The 25,779-nt window shown below is 42.7% G+C and overlaps 1 long non-coding RNA gene across 1 annotated transcript; it reads left to right on the top strand.

Annotated features, from left to right (window-relative positions):
- The first annotated feature begins 16,762 nt into the window (after window positions 1–16,762).
- On the top strand, window positions 16,763–23,991 carry LOC137316367 (uncharacterized). Its single transcript, XR_010961539.1, has 3 exons — window positions 16,763–16,834; window positions 18,665–18,835; window positions 23,902–23,991. It is a non-coding gene; the product is annotated as an uncharacterized lncRNA (long non-coding RNA).
- Window positions 23,992–25,779: the final 1,788 nt, after the last annotated feature.

Below are 25,779 nucleotides of genomic sequence, written 5' to 3'. Positions count from 1 at the left end.
CTCCATTGCTCCAATGCGCTTCTGGCCGGCCACCCAACCTCTACCTTCCATCAACGTGAACTCGTCCAAAATTGTGTTGTCCACGACTACCAGCACCAGGTCTTGCTCGGCCTCACTGACCCTCACTGGCTCCCAGTTCCATGTCCCTTAAATTTAAAATTCTCATTCTTGGATTTAAATCCCTCCATGGCCCACCCCTTCCCGTCTCCATACCTTCAGACAGCCCACCATCACCTCCTCATTCATCGGACACTGGCCTCTGTTGGTGGGAGTACCCTCACTTGGTTCCACTCACCTATCTGATCAGAGCCAGGTGAAGCGTCTCTTCCCACCCTATCACCGTTATCTCTGATGTCTCTGAATGTTCAATCCTTGGCTCCCTCCTCTTCCTCATCTACATTCTGCCCTTTGGTGACACAATCCACCCCTGTTTTTTTTTGATTGGTGAGTCGTTCACCAATCACCCAATCCCTTACTGAACTGCATTGGATTCTAGTCTCAAAACCCAGTATTTTATTTCTTCCTTTCTTACACTTAAAATCCATTTGGCCTCACCCCTCCCTGACACTGCAGTGCAGTACTGAGGGAGGGCAGTGTTGTTGAAGTGTCAGTATTGAGGCAGCACAGTACTGTCGGAGGGTAACTACTGAGGGATCGCAGTACTGTCGGAGGGTCAATACTGAGGGAGCGCAGTGCTGTCGGAGGGTCAGTATTGAGGCAGCACAGCAATGAAGGAGGCGCCGACTTTTGTCGGACACATTAAAGCGAGGGCTAATCTGCCCTCTCAGGTGGGTGTAAAAGAACCTCTGGCAATATTCAAAATAGTCCAGGGGAGTTCTCCCCGGTGTCCTGGCCAATAACTTTCCCTCAACCAACATTACTAAAACTGATTTTCTGGTCATTTATCTCAGTGAAATGTGTGGGATCTTGCTGTGTGCAAATTGGCAGTCGCGTTTCCTACATTACCACAGTGACTACACTTCACAATGTACTTCATTGACTGTTTTGTGAAGTCCTGAGGTCTTGAAAGGCGCTATATCAAGGCAAGTTCTTTCCTTCTTTCAGACCTTTCATGAAACCCATCTCTTGCTCCAAGCTTTTGTCATCCCTCCTAATATCTCCATCTTTTGGGCCTTCTTTCGGGCACTATCGGGTCCTGCTCTCCTCTGCCAAAACTGCTCAATATTCCAGGATCATCCTGGAATGTAAAGATAACCGCCGGCTTCTCTTCACCACTACAAAACATCTTCTTAAACCCCTCACCCCTGCCCCCTCCAACCTCACCTTCAACGTAAAGTGTGAGAAGCTCATGGAATTCTTTGTCACTAAGGTTGAGACCATCTGTTCAGCTGCCTCCCTTACCCTAACCCACCAAGCCAAACTTCTCCAATGGCTCCCCCTGCCCTATCCCTGAACTCGCATCTTTGTCTTGTTTCTCTCCTGTTTCCCCTCATACCCTCTCCTAGCTCATCTTGACCATGAGACCCACCTCTTGCTCACTCGATCTATTCCCACTAAACTGCTGACCACCCAACTTCCCTTCTTGGGCCCCATGTTTGCTGATATTATGAACGGTTCCCTCTCTTCAGCTACTGTCACCCTTCACTTCAAATCCGCCATCATCACCCCCCTCCTCAAAAAACCCAAACTGTACCCACTGTCCTTGCAAATTAACGCCCCATCTCCAACCTCCCCATTCTCTCCAAATTCCTTGAACGTATTCTCACCTCTCAAATCCGTGCCCATCTTTCTCTCAACTCCATATTTGAATCCCTCCCATCAGGTTTCCGCCCCTACCATAGTACTGAAACGAACCTCATAAAAGTCACAAATGACATCCTATGACGGTGATGATGGTAAAATATCCCTCCGCATCCTTCTCGACCTGTCTGCAGCTTTTGACACGGTTGACCACACCATCCTCCTCCAACGCCTCTCCTGCATCGTCCAGCTGGGTGGGACGGCGCTCGCCTGGTTTCATTCTTATCTATCCTGTCGTAGCCAAAGAATCACCTGCAATGATTTCTTTTCCCGCTTTCGCACTGTTCCCTCAGAAGTTCCCCAAGGATCTATCCTTAACCCCCTCCTATTCCTCATCTACATGCTGCCCCGCGGCGACATCAACCGAAAACACAACGTCAGATTCCACACATGCACTGACGACACCCAGCTTAACCTCACAACCACCTCCCTCGACCCTTCCACTGTCTCTCATTTGTCACATTGCTTGTCCGACATCCAGTACTGGATGAGCAAAAATTTCCTCCAACTAAATATTGGGAAGGCTGAAGCCATTGTCTTTGGTCCCCGCTGCAAACTCCATTCACGAACCACCGACTCCATCACTCTCCCTGGCAACTGTCTGAGGATGAACCAGACTGCTCACAACCTTGTCGACCTGAGGTGAGTTTATGACCACATTTCTGCTCCATCACCAAGCCCGCCTGCTTCCACCTCCATAACATCGCCCGTCTCCGCTCCTGCCTCAGCTCATCAGCTCCTTAAACACTCATCCATGATCGTGTTACCTCTAGCTTTGACGATTCCAATGCTCCCCTGGCCGGTCTCCCATCTTCCACCCTTCATATACGTGACCTAATCCAAAACGGTGCTGCCCGTATCCTAACTCACAACAAGTCCCGTTCACCCAGCAGCCCGTGCTCGCTGACCTACATTGGCTCCCGCTTGGCGAACGCCTCGATTTTAAAATTCAAATCATTTTTTCAAATCCCTCCATGGCCTCGCCCCTCCCTATCTCTGTAACCTCCTCCAGCCCTACAGCCCTCCGAGATCTCGGCGCTTCTCAATTTTTAGCCTCTTTTGCATCCCCTATTTCAATCACTCCACCATTGGCGTGCGTGCCTTTAGCTGCCTTGGCCCCAAGCTCTGGAATTCCCTCCCTAAACTTCTCCACCTCTCTACTCTGTCTCCTCCTTTAAGACGCTCCTTAGAATCTACCTCTTGGAAAAAGCTTTTGGTCACCTGTCCTAATATCTCCTTATGTGGCTCGGTGTCAAATATTGTTTGATAATCGCTCCTATGAAGCACCTTGGGACGTTTTACTCCGTTAAACGCGCGATATAAATGCAACTTGTTGTTGTTGTTGAACATGGTTGATCTGTATCTTAACTCTATCTCCCTGCCTTGGTTCCAGAACCTTTAATACCTTTGCCTAACAAAAATCTATCAGTCTCTGTGTTGAAATTATCAATTAGCCCCCAGACTCAGCAGATTTTTAGGGCGGAGAGGGTTCCAGATTCCCACTACCCTTTGTGTGAAGAAGTGCTTCCTGACATCACCCCTGACCGCTTTAGCACTAATTTTCAGGTCATGGCCCCGTGTTCTGGATCTCCATCTACCCCAATCAAATCCTTTAATCATCTTAAACACCTCAATTAGATCACCCCTTAATCTTCTATACTCAATTGAATACAACACCAGTCTATGCAATCTGTCCTTATAATTTAAACCTTTTAGTCCCGGTATCATTCTGGTGAATCTGTGCTGCACCCCCTCCAAGACCAATATATCCTTCCTGAGGTGCGGTGCCCAGAACTGATCACAATACTCCAGATGGTGTTTAACCAGAGCTCTGTACAGTTGTAACATAACTTCTACCTCTTTACATTCCAGCCACTGAGATAAAGGCCAAAATTCCGTTCGGCTTTTAAATTATTTTTTTGTACCTGTCCACTCGCTTTCAGTGATTTCTGTACTTGGACCTAAATCTCCCTGCTCATCCACAGTTCCGAGCTTCTCACCATTTAAAACATTCTCTGATCTATCTTTCTTAGGTCCAAAGGGGATGACCTCACACTTTCCCACATTGAACTCTATTTGTCATAGTTTTGCCCACTCACTTAATCGATCTACGTCCCTTTGCAACTTTCTGCTCCCATCTATATTATTTACTGTGCCACCTAACTTCGTGTCATCGCAAACTTAGATATACAGCTATTCCTTCATCCAAGTCATTTATAAATATAGTGAAAAGCCGTGGCCCCAGTGCAGATCACTGGGGGTCACCACTAGTCACATCGTGCCAATTTGAGAACATATCCATTTTTCCTATTCTCTGTGTCCTACCGACTAATCAATTCCCCAATTCAATCCAATTGGTTGCCTGTCATTCCATGTGCTCTCATTTTTGTTAACAATCCCTTATGTGGCACCTTGTCGAATGTTGTCAGCATGATCTGTAAAAATTCCGACCAAACTCCCGTCTGCTGGGGGAGTGAGGCCTCCACATTGAGCAGCCTCCCACCTCGCTTTGACTCTGAAAACACTCCAAGACAGGCAAACCCAGCAATTGATTTGTGGGCTCCTTCAAATATGTGGCCCCATGAACGGGCACTCCAAGATCATGCGGGGAGCTATAACCATTTATGTGAGGCTGAATCTGATAAATCTACAGCAGTGACTATTTTACATAATGTGATCTGCAAGTTTGGTTTAGTGAGAGCGCATTTCGTTCAACGAGAAAGGGTGAGAGTGATGTCATTGGAAATTGCGTCACTAACAGAGCCGTAGCTTTTTAACATGAGATGAGAGTGATGTCATCGAGTGGCCCGGCGTATGTGGACGTCACGTGTTGAACGGAAACCGGAAGTCCCCACACTGTCACTAATCATTCCCATCAAACTAAAGAACAAAAGAACGTGAGGAATAGGAGCTGGAGTAGTCCATATGGCCCCTCGAGCCTGCTCCGCCATTCAACAAAATTATGACTGATCTTCAATCTCAACTCCACTTTCCCACCCGATCCCCTTATCGCGTGAATCCCCTAGAGTCCAAAAATCTATCGATCTCAGTCTTGAATATACTCAACGACTCAGCATCCACAGCCCTCTGGGGTAGAGAATTCCAAGGATTCACAACTCTCTGAGTGAAGAAATTCCTCCTCATCACAGTTCAAAATGGCCAGCCCCTTATCCGGAGACTATGCCCACTAGTTCTAGACTCTCCAGCCAGGGGAAACAGCCTCTCAGCATCTACCCTGACAAGCACCCTCAGAATCTTATATGTTTCAATGAGGTCAACTTTCACTTTCAAAAGTCCAGCGAGTAAAGGCCGAATCTACTCAATCTCTCCTCATAGGACAACCCTCTCATCACAGGAATCAATCCAGTGAACCTTTGTTGCACCCCCTCTAAGGTAAATATATCCTTCCTTAGATAAGTGGACCAAAACTGTACACAGTACTCAAAGTGTGGTCTCACAAAGCCCTGTACAATTACAGCAAGAGATCCTTACTCTTGTATTCTCACAACCTTGCAATATAGGCCAACATGCAATTTGCCTTTCTAATTGCCTGCTGTACCTGCATGTTAACTTTCTGTGTTTCATGCACAAGGACACCCAAATCCTTTTGAACAACAACGTTGAATAGTTTCTCACCATTCGAAAGATATTCTGTTTTTCTATTCATCCTACCAAAGTGAATAACCTCACATTTCCCCACATTATACTCCATCTGCCACATTCTTGCCCATTCATCTAACCTGTCTATATCTCTTTGCAGTCTCTTTGCATCCTCCTCACAGCTTACTTTTCCCCCTAGCTTTGTATCGTCAGCAAATTAGGATACATTACACTCGGTCTCTTCATCTAAGTCATTGATATAGATTGTAATTAGCTGAGGTCCAAGCACCGATCCTTGCAGCACCCCACTAGTTACAGCCTGCCTGAAAATGACCGTTCATCCCTACTTTCTGCTTTCTGTCCGTTAACACATCCTCTATCCATGCAAATGTACTATCCCCAATCACATAAGCCCTTATCTTGTGTAACAACTTTTAGTGCGGCACCTTATCGAATGCCTTGTGAAAACCCAAATACACTACTTCCACTGGATCCCCTTCATTTTACGCTCAAAAATTTCTGATGGATTTGTCAAACACGGTTTCGTTTTCATAAAACGATTTGACTTTGCCTAATCATATTATGGTTTTCCATGTGTCTAAGTGAGGAAAGCGTCATCCGTGTCGTAGGAGGAGAGGAGGGGAAAGTGATCCCGGTCTAAGGGGGAGAGGAGGAGACCGTGATCCAGAACGTGATCAGATGTAAGTTACTGGGCCATCACATCTAAAAGAAACAAACTGTTTACCTTCACATTAATGGATGGTGACGAATAATCTATTTGCCTTCCTTGTTTGGGGCAGTTTCCAGCCAATACCATTGCTCTGCAATCCTCACAAATCCCAATTGTCAACTGTTTGCCATCATCCAGCACAAGAGCATCCCCCACTAGAGGTGCATACAGGAACAAGGGGGAGAGGAGGAGCAAGTGATCCAGGATGCAAGGTGTTCAGGAAATACAGAGAGCGAAACAAAGGAGAGGGGCGGCAGTATTGATTAAGGAGAATATTGCAATGCTGGAGACAGAGGACTTCCTGGAGAGTCAAGGACATATTCTATTTGGTTAGAGTTAAGAAATAAAAGAGGTGCCATTAAACTACTTGCTGTATTCTATAGGCCACCAACTAGTGGGAAGGGTATAGAGGAGCAAATCTGCAGGGAAATTACAGAGAGGTGCAAAAGCCCTAGAGTAGTGACTTCAACTATCCCAATATAGACTGGGATAATAATAATAATATAAGGGACACAGAGGGGGACGAATTTTTGTAATGTGTTCAGGATACCTTTAGTAACCAGTACGTTCACCCCCACCCCCCAAAGAAGAAAGAGGCATTGCTGGACTTGGTTCTTGGGAATGAGGCGGGCCAAGTGGAGCATGTGTCAGTGGAGGATCATTGAGGGAGAAGCGATCATAGTATCATAAGGCTTAGAATAGCAATGGAAAAGGACACGGGCCACTCCTAAGTAAAAGTACTCAATTGGAGAAGGGCCAATTTCAATGGGATGAGAACAGATCTGGCCCAGATAAATTGGAATCAAAGATTGGCAGGCAAAGCTGTGATTGAACAGTGGGCAGGCATTATGGAGGTGTTGGTTCGGGTATTGTCTAGATACATTCCCACGAGGCAGAAAGGTAGGGCAACTGAAGCCAGAGCTCCCTGGATGAAAAAAGATATAGAGAGTAAGATGAAACGGTGACAGGGCGTATGTCAGATGTCAGGTTAGTAACACAAGTGAGAACCAGGCAGAATATAGAAAGTTCAGAGGGGATGTGAAAAAGGAAATAAGAGAGGCAAAGATAGAGTTGGATAATCGACTGGCAGCCAACATAAAAGGGAATCCAAAAGTCTTCTACAGGCATGTAAAGATTAAACGGGTAGTAAGAGGAGGGGTGGGACCGGTTCGGGACCATAAAGGAGATCTACTGATGGAGGCAGAAGGGATGGCCGAGATACTAAATAAATACTTTGCACCTGTCTTTACCAAGGAAGAAGATGCTGCCACAGTCTCAGTAAAGGAAGAAATAGTTGAGATACCGGATGGGCTAAGAATTAATAAAGATGAAATACTTGAAAGGCCAGCTGTACTTAAAGTAGATAAGTCACCCGGTCCGCATGGGATGCATCCGACGTTGCTGAGGGAAGTAAGGGTGGAAATTGCTTAGGTACTGGCCATAATCTTCCAAACATCCATAGATACGGGGGTGGTGCCTAAGGGCTGGAGAATTGCAAATGATACATCCTTGTTCAATAAAGGGTGCAAGGATAAACCCAACAACATAGACCAGTCAGTTTCACCTCAGAGGTTGGGGAAATTTTTAGAATCGATAGTCCGGGACAGAATTAATAGTCACTTGGACGAGTGTGGATTGATTCGGGAAAACCAGCACGGGTTTGTTAAAGGCTAATTGTGTTTAACTAACCTGATAGAGTTTTCTGATGAGGAAACAGAGAGGGTAGATGAGGGCAATGCAGTTGATGTGGTGTATATGGAATTTCAAAGGGCGGCTGATAACGTGCCGCATGGTCGGCTTATCATCAAGATTACGGCCCATGGAATAAAGGGGGCAATAGCAACATGGATACAGAATTGGCTAAGGGACAGGAAACAGAGAGTCGTGGTGAATGGTTGCTTTTTGGACTGGAGGGAGGTGCACAGTCGTGTTCCCCAGGGGTCAGTGCTGGGACCACCGCTTTTCTTGATATATATTTGTGAATTGGACTTGGTTGTACAGAGCACAATTTCGAAATTTAAAGATGAAACAAAACTTGGAAGGGTAGTAAAAAGTGAGGAGGATATAGACAGGCCGGTGGCATGGGCGGTCACGTGGCAGATGAAATGTAACGACACTGTTGCATCACTGGAACACTGCGGGATTAGTGGGGCAATGTGGCCGTTTTGTTTAAGATGGCCGCAATTTTTTTTCAGGTTCATGGCGTTAGAGGAGAAACTTCTTCACCCATTCTATGTAGTGTATAAATATATAATATATACACGTTATTTTATATACATAAGTTGTTGTTGTATATAAAGACTGTCTCACAATCTTTTACATGGGTGCAGTTTGGACACTGAGATTACTGGGTGCACTGTGGAATCACTGGGTGCACTGTGGAATCACGGGGTGCACTGTGGATCATTGGGACACTGTGGACCATTGTTGTACTACCACTGGATGTATTGTTGGATCACTGGGTCACTCTGCGATCACTGTGGGATCACTGGATGCACTGTGGATAACTGGGACACTGTGATTCACAGGGACACTCTGGGACCACTGGGTGCACTGTGCATCACTGGGTGTACCGTGCAACACTGGGTGCACTGTGCATCACTGGGGCACTATCACTGGGTGCACTGTTAGATCACTGGGTCACTCTGCGAACACTGTGGGATCACTGGATGCACTGTGGATCAATGTGACACTATAGGATCACTGGGTAACTCTGCAATCACTGTGGGACCACTGGGTGCACTGAGGATCACTGGGACACTGCGGATCATTGGTGCACTATCACTAGGTGCACTGTTGGATCACTGGGAGACTGAAATCACTGGGTGCACTGTGGAAACACTGGGTGCACTGTAGGACCACTGGGTCACTCTGCGATCACTGTGGGATCAGAGTGTGCACCGTGGATCACTAGGACACTGTGAATGAATGCTACACTCTCACTGGGTGCACTTTGGGATCACTGGGTCTCTCTGCGATCAATGTGGGATCACTGGGTGCACTGTGGATCACTGGGTGCACTGTGCATCAATGTGGCACTATCACTCGGTGCACTGTGGATCAATGGGACACTGTGGGAACACTGTGAGATATTTATTTACCCAGTTGGGCCGAAAGGCCCCTGTTTCTCTTCTGTACAATCGAAGTTATTCTATAGAGTATACAAATATATATAATATTGTTATTGTTGTCAAACAGGGAATCCCGGAGAGACTCCTTTACCCAGATGGGCAGAATGGCCTCTGTCTGTGCCGTGCCGTATTCTATGCAATAATTATATAAAGATATATTATATTGTGTTATACATACAAGAAGTAGTTGTTGTAAAATAGAAATAGCAGTTGGGCAGATTGGCCTCGGTACTGTGCTGTACTGTACATTCGATGTTAAATATATATAAATATATCATTAGATTATATATTGCATTATATTTTCTACTGCAGAAGTTGTTGTTTTCAAATAAGAAATTCAGGGGAACTTCTTCACCCAGATGGGCTGAATTGCATGTTTCTGTGTCGTGCTGTATTCCATGTAATATATATATATATATAGTTAAGTGGACTGGGTTAAATTCGATAACCCCCGAATCCGGGCGCGGGGGTCGATTAACCCCCACGTGATTAACCTGCACCCGGTCGTTGAGATGCGGACAGCCCGTGAGATTGGTGCTGCCTGGTGATTCACCTGATTCCTGCGAGCAGTCAGGCATGGCTGCGCTGTTGAGCGGCTTCTCACCAGCAGGGGGCCACGATATTGCGTGAGTGGTAAGCACCTCTGAAAGGCAGGCTGCACCTCTTAAAGGCAGCCTGCACATCTTAAAGGCAGGCTGCACCTCACAAAGTCAAACATTTGATTCAGATACAGACCTCTGGGGTCATTTCTTCTCGTACAGTTTTGATTGGTAGCTTCTTTTGAACAAAACAGGCCATTGCTTAAAATGACAGGCTCCCAGTTACTGTTTTGAAGGCATTCATCAGCCTGTCTTTTTCAAACTGATGAGTCTGTTTGGAATCTCTGAGAATGTTAATCAAGTCGACAGTTTCCATAGTTTGTGAGAAAAAGACAACAAAGAACAAGGATGTTCGAAAGTTCGGTCACAGTTTCGTATAGTATTTGTGAATTATTTATTATTTTCTTTTCCAATCAGGATTTGGTTGAGCTTTAGAGTAAAACTGTTGTCTTACTGCCACTATTCTGTTTGTTCTCATACTGTTTCATCAATATCTATGGCAGTTAATGTGTAAAATAATGTCGAGTGTAGTGTGAATCTGTCACCCTCTGAACAGCAGGCATTATTCGGCACTGGATTGAACGACTGGGCTGAGATAATCTGAAGGGGTTTCACTATTCATTACCTGGAGCCCTTCACATGTTACATTGATATCAGGACAAGCGGAAACACTGCGACATTGAGAGTAAAGCCTCACCTAACAGAGGAGCTGCTTTTTCAAGCTTGGAAATACAGCTGGTATTAAATCAGCAAACTTTCACTTCATTAAAGTCGGCAAAAATGCAATAATCCCTGGATTGTCGCCACTATCTGAAAAACACGGACATTTTACTGATCGGAAAATAATGATCGTGTTCAAAAAATACAAAATATAAATCAATTCTAATATTTTTAAAATAACATTCTGACATAAAGCATTCTCCAACCAAACAAAAGCTCCAAGCATTCCCAGGACATTGAGAGATTATGTGAATGGATAAAACTGTTGCAAATGGAGTTCAATGTGGGGAAATGTGAGGTCATCCACTTCGGATCTAAGAAAGATAGATCAGAGAGTTTTCTAAATGGTGAGGAGCTCAGAACTGTGGAGGAGCAGAGAGATTTAGGGGTCCAAGTACAGAAATCAGTTAACGCTAGTGGACAGTTACAAAAATAATTTAAAAGGCTAATAGAATGTCGGCCTTTATTTCAAGAGGGCTGGAAAGAGGTGGAAGTTATGTTACAGCTGTACAGAGCTCCGGTTAGAGCCCATCTGGAGGACTGCATTCAGTTCTGTGCACTGCCCCTCAGGAAGGATGTATTGCCCTTGGAAGAGCTGCAGTGCAGATTCACCAGAATTATATCCGGGCTCGAAGGGTTAAATTATGAGGACAGGTTGCTTAGACAAGGCTTGTATTCCCCTGAATATAGGAGATTAAGGGGTGATCTAATTGAGGTGTTTATGATGTTTACAGGAGTTGATAGGGTAGATAGAGAGAAACTACTTCCTCTGGTTGGAGAATCCGGAACAAGGTGCCATCACATTAAAATTAGAGTTTGGCCGTTCAGGGGTGATGTCAGGAAGCACTTCTTACACAAAGGGTAGTGGAAATCTGGAACTCTCTCCCACAGAAGTCTATTGAGGCGGGTGGTCAATCTGAAATTTCAAAACGGAGATTGATCGATTTTGTTAGGCAAGGGTATTAAGGATTAAGGAACCAAGGTAGATAGATGGAGTTAAGATACAGATCAGCCATGATCTAATTGAATGGCGGAACAGGCGCGAGGAGCTTAATTGCCACCTCTTGTTCCCATGTAACATGCTCGAGGGTCCGAATGGCCTCCTCCAGTTGCTGTACAACAGGTTCGAGGTGCTGAACAACCTCCTCCTGTTCGTACTTAAGTGGCTCGAGGGGCTGCATGGCCTCCAGTTCCTCTATAACATGCTCGAAGGGCTGAATGACCTCCTCCTTTTCCAGTGTAACAGGCTAGAAGGGCTTAATGGACTCGTCCTATTCCAGTTTAATAGGCTCGAGGTGCTGAATAGCCTTCAGTTCCCATATAACATGCTCAAGGTGATGAATGGACTCCAGTTCCTTTATAACAGGCTCGAAGGGCTGAATGGCTTGCTCCTGTTCCTGTCAAACAGCCTTGAGCGACTGCCGCTATTTTGTCCAAGATGGCCGCCACACTTGCGGCCACTTTGTCCAAGAAGGCGACCGTACTTGCCGCCATGCTGGCCGTGTGTAAATACACATACATGTATCAAATATACCGATATATGATATATATATATATATATATATATATATAAAATAATTACAGGTTGTTGTTGTTGTTGTTGTTGTTGTTTGAGTAATTGTTGTGGTGGCGGTCTAAATATGAAGACTACCACTCTACGATCACTCTTGGGTGATTGGGTCCAGTCTGGGATCACTGGGTGCAATCTGGGGTGCCTGGGTGCACTCAGGGATCCCTGGCAGCACTCTGGGATCACTCTGGGGTGACTGGGTGCACTCTGGGATCACTGGGTGCACTCTGGTTAACTGGTGGGATCACTGGGTCAATCTGAGGTCACTATGGTATCACTGGGGACACTCTGCGCAGAATTTGCCACTATTTTGACCAAGATAGCTGACATTTCATCCAAGATGGCCGCCCTCCTTGCCGCCATTTGTCCAAGATGGCCGCCGTACTTGCCGTCATTTTATCCAAGATGGATACTCAACTAATGCAAGTTGTTGTTGCAGAAGTAGTTGTTGTGGTGGTGGTCTAAATGTACAGACTGCCACTTTGGGATCCCTCTGGGGAGACCGATGCCTCCCCCAGAGGGGACCGACCGAGGCCTCCTCTCCCAGAGGAGACCGACCGAGGTCACCTCCTCCAGAGGGGACGGAGAGAGGTCTTCTCAACAGGTTGCACCCAAACAGGACCCACGAGAGTTCGGTCTGTTTATTGCCCTGGGGTTTAATTTCCTCTCTGGGCCCTGATTTTGGGGCCTCGGTTTAAAATGTTCCTGTTCGATTGTGACCGTTGTGATTTAACCAGGTTAAAGCCTGGGGTTAAAGTAGCCCGGCCTGCAATGTTATGCAAACACATTAACCCAGTGTGAGGCAAATAGGGGCCGAGAGGAGATTAACTTCGGAAACATGAACCCCTGTACGGGCTTCGAGGGTTTGTTATAATTTCAAAATGATGCTTGTGTTTCGGGGAGATTGGACAACTTTGAAGGGACAGAGCGGCCATTTGAGGTGGTTTTGATGGAGTAAATAAGGAGAAACTGTTTCCAGTGACAGGGGGTCGGTAACCAGAGGACACAGATTCAAAATAATTGTCAAAAGAGCCAGAGGTGACATGAGGAAGGATTAATTTTATGCAGCGATTTGTTATGATCTGCAATTCACACACACACACACACACACACAGTTCACTAAACCAAACAGTCACGTCTGCGATGCCGCTTGCAGGAGAAAGGATGGAATTTCCAGGATCCTTTCTTCAATATTTTAAAACACTAACACCATTTTTAAAAAAATAACGAGACCAGGCCTGAGCCGAAGGAAGAGGTGGAGTTTTATTAACACAGCACACAGACAACTTACATTTATATTGCACCTTAAAAGCAGTAAAACGTCACAGGGCGCTTCACAGGAGCGATTCATGTGACACCGAGCCTCACAAGGAGGTATTAGGACAAGTGAACAAAAGCTTGGGCAAAGAGGTAGGTTTTAAGGAGCATCTTAAAAAAGGGGAGAGAGGCGGAGAGGTTTAGGGAGGAATTCCCGAACCTTGGGCTCAGGCAGCTGAAGGTGCGGCCGCCAGTGGTGGAGCAATGGCAGTGAGGATGTGCAAGAGGCCAGAATTGGAGGAGCGCGGAGATTTTGTATTGTTACAAGGTGCTTTGTTACAGAGTCTGGCTCCTCACTTGGACGGACACACACTGTACAGAGGGACACTTCCTGTCCTGGGCACTTCCTGTCTGTACATTGACCCAGTGTCCCACTGCAGCCCAGACTGAGCCCCACCCTGGGCCCTTACTGTCTGTACATTAACCCAGTGTCCCACTGCAGCCCAGACTGAGCCCCACCCTGGGCCCTTCTTGTCTGCACATTGACCCGCTGTCACACTGCAGCCCAGACTGAGCCCCACCCGAGGCCCTTCCTGCCTGTGCATTGACCCAGTGCCCCATTGGTGACGATCCAGCCCAGTAATTGTGATATTGAAATGTTCACACTTCCACACTCAGTTTGGGTCTGGATTCCCTCAGTGACTACAGGTGTCTCTTTCCGTTTGAACTGAACAGATTCCCCCACAGCCTGGAACAGATTAAAGATTCAACGGGAAATAAACAGATTGAACAACAGTTGAATAACAGAAAGACTGGGGTTTATATTTCAATAATAATTGCAGTCAAATATGACCAATAAAAGGGACTGACTCCCATTGATATGTTATTTGTTAGATTAAACATTATCAAAAATTCTCACCATATTGCTGCAGGTCAGTAGAGGCAGCAGAGAGCGGGAAACTTCGGTCTGTGAAGGAATTTTATCCCAGGGACAGACCCGTCAGTAATAGGTTTGTACTGAGAGCGGAGGCGAGATCTTCGGTACAAGAATCTGTGAGACCGACACCATCCAGGCTGGGGATCAGAGAGAGAGAAATAACAGGAATCAGGGTTAATGTCCAGTGTTTATTAATAACATTGTTACTGATACTAATAATAATGTACAGTGTTTATTAATAACACTGTTACTGATACTAATAATAATAGACAATGTTTATTAATAACACTATTACTGATAATAATAATGTACAGTGTTTATTAATAACACTATTACTGATACTAACAATAATCGACAATGTTTATTAATAACACTATTACTGATACTAATAATAATGTACAGTGTTTATTAATAACACTATCACTGATACTAATAATAATGTTCAGTGTTTATTAATAACACTATTACTGATACTAATAATAATATACAATGTTTATTAATAACACTATTAACGATACTAATAATGTACAGTGTTTATTAATAACACTATTACTGATACTAATAATAATGTACAGTGTTTATTAATAACACTATTACTGATACTAATAATAATGTACAGTGTTTATTAATAGCACTATTACTGATACTAATAATGTACAGTGTTTATTAATAACACTATTACTGATACTAATAATAATAGACAATGTTTATTAATAACACTATTACTGATAATAATAATGTACAGTGTTTATTAATAACACTATTACTGATACTAACAATAATAGACAATGTTTATTAATAACACTATTACTGATACTAATAATAATGTACAGAGTTTATTAATAACACTATTACTGATACTAATAATAATGTACAGTGTTTATTAATAACACTATCACTGATACTAATAATAATGTTCAGTGTTTATTAATAACACTATTACTGATACTAATAATAATAGACAATGTTTATTAATAACACTATTAATGATACTAATAATGTACAGTGTTTATTAATAACACTATTACTGATACTAATAATAATGTACAGTGTTTATTAATAACACTATTACTGATACTAATAATAATGTACAGTGTTTATTAATAGCACTATTACTGATACTAATAATGTACAGTGTTTATTAATAACACTATTACTGATACTAATAATAATAGACAATGTTTATTAATAACACTATTACTGATACTAATAATAATGTACAGTGTTTATTAATAACACTATTACTGATACTAATAATAATGTACAGTGTTTATTAATAACACTTTTACTGATACTAATAATAATGTTCAGTGTTTATTAATAACACTATTCCTGATACTAATAATAATGTACAATGTTAGATATCCAGTTATTATAAACACAATCTCACACTGTCTGATACTTACCCCAGTTTCTGTATTTTACAGTCCGGTTTCCTCAGAGCCGCAGACTGCAGTTCTACTCATGAATCTTCCAGTTTATTATTACCCAGGTTCAGAACCGTCAGTGACCGGTTTGTACTGAGAGCGGAGACGAGATCCTTGGTACAAGAATCTATGAGATCGTTATCACATAACCTGGAGATCAGAGAGTGAGGAGAGGGACAGAGTCGAGCAGAGATAACAGGAATCAATGTAAATTCCCAGTATTTATTTGTATTATTGTTACTTATACTGACATTAATATACAGTGTTCGGCATCCAGTTATTATAAACACAATCTCACACAGTCTGATACTTACCCCAGTTCCTGTATTTTACAGTTCGGGTTCCTCAGAGCCGCAGACAGTCGTTTCACTCCTGAATCTCCCAGTTTATTTCTCTCCAGTCAAAACACAAGCAGACAGACAGTGAGAGACAAACTGAATCCAATCCCCGATCTGACACATTTTTCCCTCTGACATTATAGCAAACAGTGAAAAATCTTCAGGAAATTAATAACCAGATTTCCCTGTCACTGACAATGAATCTCAGCTCTATAATCACTACAGATACTGTCATTAATATAATTTCTATATTCAATACAGATACTCTCCGTAATATCAGCTCTGTAATCAGTACAGATGCTGTCAGTAATATAATTTCGATAATCAATACAGATACTGTCAGTTATATCAGTACAGATATTTTCATTAATATCAGCTTTTTCTGATTCACAGCGGCCATTCTGGGATTTGAACTCACGGTCTTGGGGATCCGAGTGCAGTTTAAAACAAATAACTCTGTTCACAGTTGAAGTGGCAGCAAATTGCCAAACTGGTTCGATTAGATTTCACCAGAAAGGCCGCTCCCTGTTCTGAAACAAACGAGGAATGTTTGAGTTGAAATCCATCCTGAGGTTTGACAGCAGCTTGCACACATCGGGTGGAGTTTAGAATCTCACATCACAAGGTTCAGATCAAATCACAATTAGTGACTTGCTAAAATAAAACAAGGAGCTTCCACCTGATTGGTTGTCATGGAATTAAAAGGATATAATTTGTAAAATCGACACGGACATTGAGAGAGAGAAAATCCTTGCGGGATTTAGGTAAGTTATTGTCGCTTCTCAGCTTCATTTTGTTATTTTATTATCGTTTTCTCCCCTTCCTCTTTCATTCTAAACCCGATTTCCCGCGGTCAGATATGTTTCCCGGCGTTCGGAGCTCTGTATTCCTCGCGGGTGTATCAGTTCACTAAGTGTTCGCTCGGAAGGCGGGATATTTTACAACGGGGATTTCAGGGCTGAACCCTCTCCTGGTCTCCACCGGTCTCCCCACAGACACAATATTATAAGAGCGGTTACGGGACAGAAAGCAGGAACATGGACACTGGGAATTTACCATCCGCCCCATTTTAGAATTTGCAGTTCAGTAAATAGATGTTGAACCTGGGTCCGTCTAACTCCGTACGGATTTTTACTGTAACACTGGCTCTTTTTACTCACTGAACCGTTTGGTGCCCGGTGCACTTTTATTTAACTGATCAAAGGCGGGACCAGCTGTTCAGACCGAACACACAATTCAGCTCAGTGAAGGGTTCACACATTCGCACTGGCCGATTATCGATCTCTGCCTGGCAGTTGGAAAATCAGCCTCTGATAACCTGAGGCCGGACTGAACGCGATCCACTCACAGGATAGGAGCAATTTCGGAGATAAAACTTGCCCACGATTAATTGCAATAATGAATTAGTGTTTAATGCGATAATGTCAGTAAAAAACGAATGCGCATTATGTGGGAAAATAGAGCAGGGACTTCTGCTTTTACCGAAATAAGTTCATGTTAATGAGGAAGTTATTTGCCAAACTGCCGAAACTGAAACAGAGAGAGGCCGCTCCCTTCAACGAGAAACAAACTTCAGGAATGTTTCAGATGGAAACCGGTTCAGGGCTGAAACGATCTTTCACACAGATAGGAGACTCCTGATCGTTAATCTTGGTAATTGGTGTAGTTACTTTTTATATCAACAGGTAGAAGGGTTAATCACTAATCTTTCTAAAAAAGTAACTACACAAATTATCAACAGGTAATAGGGTCCATCACGAAACTTTATATAAAAAGTAACTACATGAATTACCAACAGGCAGAAGGGTGCATCACTAATCTTTACATAAACATCAACTATACAAATTACCAACAGATAGGAGGGTTCCTCACCAATCTTCACATAAAAAGTAACGACACAAAGTACCAACAGGTAAGAGGGTCCATCACGAATATTTACGTAAAAGGTAACTACGCAAATTACCAACAGGAAGGAGGGTCCATCACTAATCATTATATAAAAAATAACTACACAAATTACCAACAGGTAGGAGGGTCCATCACTAATCATTATATAAAAAATAACTGCACAAATTACCAACAGGAAGGAGGGTCCATCACTAATCATTATATAAAAAATAACTACACAAATTACCAACAGGTAGGAGGGTCCATCACTAACCTTTATAATAAAAGTAACTATACAAATTAACACCAGGTAGGAGGGTCCATCAGTTATCTTCATCTATAGAGTTACGACACAAACTCCCAACAGGTCGGAGGGTCCATCTGTAATCTTTATACAAAAAGTAACGACACAAATTACCAACAGGTAGGAGGGTCCATCACTAATCTTTATATAAAAAGTAACTACACAAATTACCAACAGGTAGGGGAGGGTCCATCACTAATATTTATATAAAAAGTAACGACACAAATTACCAACAGGTAGGAGGGTCCATCTGTAATCTTTATATAAAAGGTATCTACACAAATTACCAACATGTAGGAAGGTCCATCACTAATCTGCTGATATTCTACCCCTCCAGCGTTAATAAACTAACACCAAATGGGTAATGTACACTGCCTGTTTCTCCTTGACTTTCTCTTCACAGATCGAAACCCCACAATTTCCGAGACCCTTCAATTTCCGCCGATTGCCGACTGTTAAATATCAAGATGTCCACCCAGGATAGAATAGAAGAGAACAGGCAATTGATGAATATGTGGAGGGAGGCAGCTTTGTGTTAACAAACAAGAAACCTTTCAGTGATCAAGGATATCGGGTAAATTGAAACAACACAATGATTTTGATTTATTTTAACATTATTGCTGAACGATGTTCGATATCGTAATTTCTTTTTGTGAACGAGATCATGTGGTAAAATGAAATCAACAGGACGATCATGAAATATATTTTTATTCAGTGCAAAATTTAGAAATCAATTATTTATTCCCCAATGACCTCACTCAAAAAAGATGGGAAAGTGACGATGAACTAAAGTTCCTGTTGCTTTCAGTGCAGTTTGCGTAGATTAAACTCTTGACGTTCACACAGCGCCATGTTGTAAAAAATACAACAATGAGCACCCTGGAGAATTACTGATGTTTATACCCTCGTGGGTGCGGATCATGTGTCACGGGCGAGGAGTATCACAATTTTAAATGGTAAGGAAGTGTTTACTACATTTAGCAACGCAACATTTCAGTGTCGGACCGGGTCATCGGGGTGTCGCTGTGAGTCTGGGTCAGTGGGGTGTTGTTGTCGGACCAGATCAGAGGGGTGTAGGATTGGGTCACTGGGGTGTCGGTGTGGGACTGCATCTGTGGTTTGTTTCCTTCGGGAGATGGCAGGCTAAAGAATCAGCTACATTTCAACGATTTATATTTTGTTCATCATTAGAAAGAGAAAATTAATTTGTACTTTACACAGTCAGTATTTTCATCATCTGTTCTCCTTAAGAAGGCTTTAAACTAAAAAGGGGGGAGGGGTCAGGTGAGGAGAAATTTAGAAATCTTAATGAGAAGAGGTACAATTCTCATCAGTGTTAATGTTAGAACAGTGATGAATCTCCTCACCTCCTACTGTGTTCATTAGTGTTAACATTATTACAGTGGTAAATCTCCTCACATCCGACAGTGTTCATTAGTGTTAATATTAGAACAGTGGTAAATCACCTCACCCCATGCAGTGCTCATTACTGTTAATATTAGCACAGTGGTAAATCTCCTCACCTCCGACGGTGCGCATAATTGTTAATATTAGAACAGTGGAAAATCTCCTCACATCCTACAGTGCTCATTGCTGTAAATAATAGAACAGTGGTAAATCTCCAAAGCTCCTGCAGTGCTCATCAGTGTTAATAACAGAACATTGGTAAATCTCCAAAGCTTCTACAGTGCTCATCAGTGTTAATATTAGAACAGTGGTAAATCTCCTCATCTCTGACGGTGCACATTACTGTGAACATTAGAACAGTGGTAAATCTCCTCACCTCCTACAGTGCTTGAACTTGTTAATATCAGAACCGTGGTAAATCTCCTCACCTCCTACAGTGCTGGAAACTGTTAATATTAAAACAGTGGTAAATGTCCTCACCTCCTACATGCTCATAAGTGTTAATATTTGTACAGTGGTAAATCTCCTCACCTCCGACAGTGCTCATTAGTGTTAACATTAGAACAGTGATAAATCTCCTCACCACCTACAGTAGTCAGGAGTGTTAATATTAGAACAGTGGTAAATCTCCTCACCTCCTACAGTGCTCATTAGTGTTAATATTAGAACAGTGGTAAATCTCCTCACCTCCTACAGTGTTCATTAGAGTCAATATTAGAACAGTGGTAAATCTCCTCACCTCCTACAGTGTTCATTAGTATTAATATTAGAACAGTGGTAAATCTCCTCACCACCTACAGTGCCCATTAGAGTTAATATTAAAACAGTCGTAAATCTCCTCACCACCTACAGTGCTCATCAGTGTTAAGACTTTACCGTGGGAAGTCTCCTCACCACCAACAGTGCTCATTAGTGTTATTATTAGAACAGTGGTAAATCTCCCGACTTGCTAAAGTGCACATGAGTGTTAATATTGGAACAGTGGTAAATCTCCTCACCTCCAACAGTGCTCATCAGTGTTAACATTCGTGCAGTGGTAAATCTCCTCACCTCCTACACTGCCCATTAGTGTTAATATTAGAACAGTGGTAAATCTCCTCACCTCCTACAGTGCTCATTAATGTTAATATTAGAACAGTGGTAAATCTCCTCACCTCCTACAGTGCTCATTAGTGTTAATATTAGAGCAGTGGTAAATCTCCTCACCTCCTACAGTGCTCATTAGTGTTAATATTACAACAGCGGTAAATCTCCTCAACTCCTACAGTGCTCATTAGTGTTAATATTAGAACATTGGTAAATGTCCTCAACTTCGACAGAGCTCATCAGTGTTAATATTGGAACAGTGGTAAGTCACCTCACCTCCGACAGTGCTCATTACTGTAAATATTAGAACAGCGGGACATCTCCTCACCTCCTGCAGTGCTCCTAACTGTTAATATTAGAACAGTGGGAAATCTGCTCCCCTCCAACAGTGCTCTTTGGTGTTAATATTAGAACAGTGGTAAATCTCCTCACCTCCTACAGTGCTCATTAGTGTTAATATTAGAACAGAGGTAAATCTCCTCACCTCCTACAGTGTTCATTAGTGTTAATATTGGAACAGTGGTAAATCTCCTCACCTCCAACAGTGCTCATTGGTGTTAACATTCGTGCAGTGGTAAATCTACTTACCTCCTACAATGCTCATTAATGTAAATATCAGACCAGTGGTAAATGTCCTCACCTTCCACAGAGCTCATTAGTGATAGTATTAGAGCAGTGGTAACTCTCCTCACCTCCTACAGTGCTCATTAGTGTTAATATTAGAACAGTGGTAAATCTCCTCACCTCCTACAGTGCTCATTAATGTTAATATTAGAACAGTGGTAAATCTCCTCACCTCCTACAGTGCTCATTAGTGTTAATATTAGAACAGTGGTAAATCTCCTCACCTCCTACAGTGCTCATTACTGTTAATATTCGAACAGTGTTAAATCTCCTCACCTCCAACAGTGCTCATTCGTGTTAACATTCGTGCAGTGGTAAATCTACTCACCTTCTACAGAGCTCATTAGTGTCAATATTAGAACAGTGGTAAACCTCCTCAAATCCTGCAGTGCTCATTTTTGATAGTATTGGAACAGTGGTAAATCTCCTCACCTCCTACAGTGCTCATTAGTGTTAATATTAGAACAGTGGGAAATCTCCTCACCTCCTACAGTGCTCATTAGTGTTAATATTAGAACAGTGGGAAATGTCCTCACCTTCTACAGAGCTCATTAGTGTTAATATTAGAACAGAAGTAAGTCACCTCACCTCTGACAGTGCTCATTACTGTTAATATTAGAACAGTGTTAAATCCTCTCACCTCCTACGGAGCTCATTCGTGTTAATATTAGAACAGCGGGAAATCTCATCAGCTCCTACAGTGCTCCTAAGTGTGAATATTAGAACAGTGGGAAATCTCCTCACCTCCTACAGTGTTCATTCGTGTTAATATTAGAACAGTGGTAAATCACCTCACCTCCTACAGTGTTCATTAGTGTTAATATTAGAACAGTGGTAAATCTCCTCACCTCCTACAGTGCTCATTAGTGTTAATATTAGTCATGATGTGCTCATTACTGTTTATATTAGAACAGTGTTAAATCCTCTCACCTCCTACGGAGCTCATTCGTGTTAATATTAGAACAGCGGGAAATCTCCTCAGCTCCTACAGTGCTCCTAAGTGTGAATATTAGAACAGTGGGAAATCTCCTCACCTCCTACAGTGTTCATTAATGTTAATATTAGAACAGTGGTAAATCACCTCACCTCCTACAGTGTTCATTCGTGTTAATATTAGAACAGTGGTAAATCCCCTCACCACCCACAGTGCTCATTAATGTTCATATTAGAACCGTGGAAAATCTCCTCACCTCCGACATTGCTCATAAGTGTTAATATTATAGCAGTGGGATATCTCCTCACCACCGACAGTGCTCATTAGTGTCAATATAAAAACAGTGGTAAATCTCCTCACCTCCTACAGTGGTCATTAATGTTAATATTAGAATAGTGGTAAATCCCCTCACCGCCTACAGTGGTCATTAGTGTTAATATTAGAACAGTGGTAAATCTCCTCACCCCCTACGGTGCTCATTAGCGTTAATATTAGAACAATTGGTAAATCCCCTCACCTCCCACAGTGGTCATTAGTGTTAAAATTGGAACAGTATTAAATCTCCTTACCTCCTTCAATTTTCATTAGTGTAAATATTAGTGCAGTGGTAAATCTCCTCACCTCCTACAGTGCTCATTAGTGTTAATATTAGAACAGTGGTACATCTTCTCACCTCCTACAGTGCTCATTAATGTTAATATTAGAACAGTGGTAAATCTCCTCACCTCCTACAGTGTTCATTAGCGTTAATATTAGAACAATTGGTAAATCCGCTCACCTCCTACAATGCTCATTAGTGTTAATATTGGAACAGTGGTAAATCTCCTCACCTCCTGCAGTGCTCATTACTGTCAATATTGGAACAGTAGTAAATCTCCTCACCTAATGTGCTCATTAATGTTAACATCACAACAGTTGTAAACCTCGTCACCTCGTAAAGTGTTCATTAGTCAGGTGCTGACACCATGAGATATTTGGTAAATATATTCTAATTGAAGCACCAACCAGGACACATCACCATGAATACTAGGACACTGCCACTGCCCATCGTTACAAGAGGAATCACACTCAGCTGTATATCGTGTGTGTGGATATTTATCGTACAGCTAAAGTATCTGAATTTAATCACGAATCTCAACAAATCGAAAATATTGAACACAAATCTGTGAATAAAAATAATCCAATAGCCCCAGACTGTATAATATCGTGCAAAGGTTCATTTAATTCATCAATGATCACCCTGCTCCATATTTACTTCCAGAATATTCACTACCTCTGGAAAATGGCTGTTTCGGGCCTGCCCTGTGTGAGTTGATCTTACCAATGGGCCCTTCCATTGCAGAGTCTCGGCCGACGGGAAATGGGTTGTGGAGATCAGCGGGAGTCATTGGGTTTCACTGGGCAGCTGTCCGTGTCACACATGATGTGGAGAGTTGATCATAACACTCGGGAAATGCTCGATCCCAGAGCTAACAACTGTTGTACTGATGGGAGAGGAGGGACTTGGTATCATGTTTAACAAGGGGACGCTCTCCTGCTCATTTTAATATTTCTGCCTAACCCTCTTATTAATATTATATTTATTGCAGAGCATCAGAATCTGGGAACGTCTGTCACCACCATGGCTGAAGGTTCAAACAGGGGAGAAGATCCAACATCTTCAACAAGAATGAGATTGGACACAGGTAGGTTCACAAAATTGTTTACAATATCACTTGTGTCCTGAGGTGGAACGAAGGAATAGAGAACGATAGTAGTGGGAGATTCCATAGTCAGGGGAATAGAGAGACTCTTCTGCAGCCCTGAGCAGGTCCCGAATGGTAAGTTACCTCCCTGGTGTCAAAGGGATGACCATCCTGGAACATGTGGGACCATCTCTGGGAAGGAAAGGAGAGCAGAGAATAGCCATGATCGGGACCAATAAAACGGCTGGAAGTACATATATAGAGGGAATATTAAGACTGAGGTAGTAGATTAAAAAAAACAAGGTAGTGATCTACGGATTATTTTACGCTGGGCCATTTAAGGAGTGAAATATGAGGCAGGTATATTTGTGGCTGCAGGGCTGGAGCAGGAGGGAAGGGTTCACGGTCTTGGGGACTGGAGTGAGTTCAGGGAGAAGGGAAGGGACGGTCACGATCTGAACCGACCAACAATGGTTTTACAGACTGGGTGAATGGAGCAGTGGGGAGGGTTTCAGCTGATATGTCTGGAGGGTGGGAAATATCCGGACCTGAGACAAAAGAGTGGAATTAATAAAACTGTTCTAGCAGGAGCAGAAGTTTTATGAAATAGTGAAAACTTATTATCAGGTAAAAAGGAAGGTGGTTTTGAAATATTAAAAGGTAAAGGCACTTGATATTAAAAAAAACGAAGAAGCGAAAACGGAACAACATTCTAAAAGATCGGAGTTATGGTTGAGTTTGATGTCTGTGAATCTACAAATCATTCCAAACACATTTGGAAAGTCAGAATCGTAAGAGATGTGATCCATTATATGTAAGACAGGGCCTGACTTCACACAGGGCTCAGAGCGAAATGTTCTTGGTTATAACATTTTGAGGGGAGAGAAAAATAGTTCTGGACGCCAGTATCAAGAAAGGTTCTATGACAGAGCTGGAACAATAACAACTTGCATTTTGTAGAACCTTTAATGTAGTGAAATGACCCAGGGCGCTTCACAGGAGCGGTGATCAAACAAAATTTGACACCGAGACAAATAAGGAGATAATGGTATGGGTGACCAAAAGCTTGGGCAAAGAGGTTGGTTTCAAGGAAAGTCTTAAAAGAGAACAGAGAGGGAGAGAGAAGGATAGGTTTACAACGTAAGGATCTTCCAGGGAGCGAAGTTAAGATAGAATCCATATGAACGCAGTTAAGCAATAGGAAGGGAAATAGCACAATTCCCTGTGGGTTTTGCAAATCAGCAATCAGTGGAGGTGAGATAGAGGGGGAACTGGGGAAACTAGTTGTGGATGAAGTTTTCGGGAGATACAAAATAATTTATTTAGTTTCTAAAAATGATGGTGGAAGTGAAAATGTTGGTGTACTGGAGGAGGATGTGGGACCAAAGTTAGAGATATGTGTAGAGAAGGATAGCTATGGAGAACGATAGGTCTGGCCCAAAAGTTAAAATTCTAAATTGGGGAAAGGCCAATTTTGAAGGTATTAGACAGGAACTTTCAGAAGTTGCTTGGGAGAGTCTGTTGACAGGCAAAGGGACGTCTGGTAAGTGGGAGGCTTTCAAAAGTGTGTTCACCAGGGTTCAGGGTAAGCACATTCCTTATAAAGTGAAGGGCAAGGCTGGTAGAAGTTGGGAACCTTGGATGACTCGGGACATTGAGGGCCTAGTCAAAAAGAAGAAGGAGGCATGTGACATGCATAGACTGCTGGGATCAAGTGGATCCCTTGAAGAGTGTAGAGATTGCCAGAGTAGAGTTAAGAGAGAAATCAGGAGGGCAAAAAGG

Source organism: Heptranchias perlo, unplaced genomic scaffold (genome assembly GCF_035084215.1).
Source record: "Heptranchias perlo isolate sHepPer1 unplaced genomic scaffold, sHepPer1.hap1 HAP1_SCAFFOLD_59, whole genome shotgun sequence".
Classification (NCBI taxonomy): domain Eukaryota; kingdom Metazoa; phylum Chordata; class Chondrichthyes; order Hexanchiformes; family Hexanchidae; genus Heptranchias; species Heptranchias perlo.
This window is presented reverse-complemented; position numbering and strand designations above follow the sequence as displayed.